This window comes from Dinoponera quadriceps, unplaced genomic scaffold (genome assembly GCF_001313825.1).
Source record: "Dinoponera quadriceps isolate SergipeBrazil2010 unplaced genomic scaffold, ASM131382v1 scaffold11635, whole genome shotgun sequence".
Classification (NCBI taxonomy): domain Eukaryota; kingdom Metazoa; phylum Arthropoda; class Insecta; order Hymenoptera; family Formicidae; genus Dinoponera; species Dinoponera quadriceps.
In genome coordinates this window covers 648-2,467 of record NW_014565406.1, presented here as the reverse complement: position 1 = coordinate 2,467, position 1,820 = coordinate 648, and the positions used below count along the sequence as shown (strand labels likewise).

The 1,820-nt window shown below is 38.6% G+C and overlaps 1 pseudogene; it reads left to right on the top strand.

The window, feature by feature from the left end:
• Positions 1-597: 597 nt before the first annotated feature.
• On the top strand, positions 598-1,611 carry LOC106751342 (annotated as a pseudogene).
• Positions 1,612-1,820: the final 209 nt, after the last annotated feature.

Genomic DNA, 1,820 nt, shown 5'->3' with positions numbered 1-1,820 from the left:
TAGTGTATTACGAGCTATTAAAACCAACTGAAACGATCACAGGCGATCGAACTCAATTGATGTGTTTGAGCCGAGCATTGAAAGACAAGCGGTCGCACTACGTCGAGAGACACGAGAAAGTGATTTTGCAGCATGACAATGCTCGACCCCATTGCAAAAGTAGTCAAGACATACTTGGAAACGTTGAAATGGGAAGTCCTACCCCACCCGCCGTACTCTCCAGACGTTGCATCTTCGGATTATCACTTGTTCCGATCCATGGCACACGGCCTGGCTGACCAACACTTCCAGTCTTATGAAGAAGTCGAAAAATGGATAGATTCGTGGATTACCTCAAAAGATGACCAGATTTTTCGACGCGGGATTCGTGCATTGCCCAAAAGATGGGAGAAAGTAGTGGCCAGTGATGGACAATACTTTGAGTCATAACTTTATCTCCCTTTTTTTACAATAAAGCCTCAAATTAAAAAAAAAACGAGAACAAAGTTGTACACCTAATATTTTTTTCTTTAAGTTATATATTTCGCCTTTTTAAAGAAATCTTTGTAAGCTATAAAAAATATTAAAACCTTTTCTTAAAAATTAATTTTGTTGAAAATGGAACGGTCGGAAATTCGCACTATTATGAAATATGAGTCCTTACGTAGAACTACGGCATCGCAGACCGCGCGAAATATTAATAGTGTATTTGGCTCTAGTGTTACTACGCAGCAGACAGTATCAAATTGGTTCGCCAAATTTCGTACAAGTAACCTTTACCTCACAAATGAACCACGCGGTCGCCCAGAATCAAAGGTCAATAAAGACGAACTAAAGGTCACCGTTGAGTCTGACCCATATCAGAGTGCCTATAAATTATCGTTGAAGTTTGGTGTTAGCAAACAAACAATATTAACTCATTTAGCTCAAATCGGTAAAGTGAAATAGTTGTATTAATGGGTTCCACATGAACTGAATAAAAAACAGAAACAAAAGCGTTTGGAAGATTGCATGATGTTTTCTTGTTACAAATCTAATCCATTTTTAATCGAATTATCACTTGTGATGAGAAATGTATCCAATATGACAATCGCAAACGTTCAGCACAGTGGTTGGACAAGGATGAATGACCAAAACACACTCAAAAAGCGCAATATTCATGAAAAGAAGCTAATGGTGATTGTTTGGTGGTCTAGCGTAGGTGAGATCTATTATGATTTCATGAAATTTGGCTCATCGATCACATTAGAAATATACTGCAACCAACTGGACAAAATGATGCAAAAACTTAAACAGAAACTGCCTAGATTGGTCAACAGATCGACTCCTATCTTATTGCATGATAACGCTTGATCACACACAGCACAAATGACTGTGGCAAATCTACAGGAGTTGGAACTTCTTTATCATCCTCCATACTCACCAGACCTAGCCCCCACTGACTACTACTTCTTCCGTAATTTGGACAACTTTTTAATAGGAAAACAATTTAATTCCGACAATGTTGTAAAACTGGCCTTCCAGGAATTAACTGACTCTCGTCCGCCAGGGTTTTATACCACCGGCCTGAACAACTTGCCTCTTGAATGGCAAAAGTGTATAGACAATATGGGTGCATACAATGACGAATAAAATAATTCCTTATATTTGTAAGTTATCAACCAACTTAGCCTTTTTTCTACAAATTTCGTCCTTGATCACCTGATAGTGTCCTGCTAGGCCTATAAATGATAGCACGTCTTTGACTTTTCTTGGGACAGGAAACATGTGCACTGCTTCTAATTTTGATGGATACGGTAAAACTCCTTTTTCTGAAATTATGTGTTCTACGAGGGCAAGGT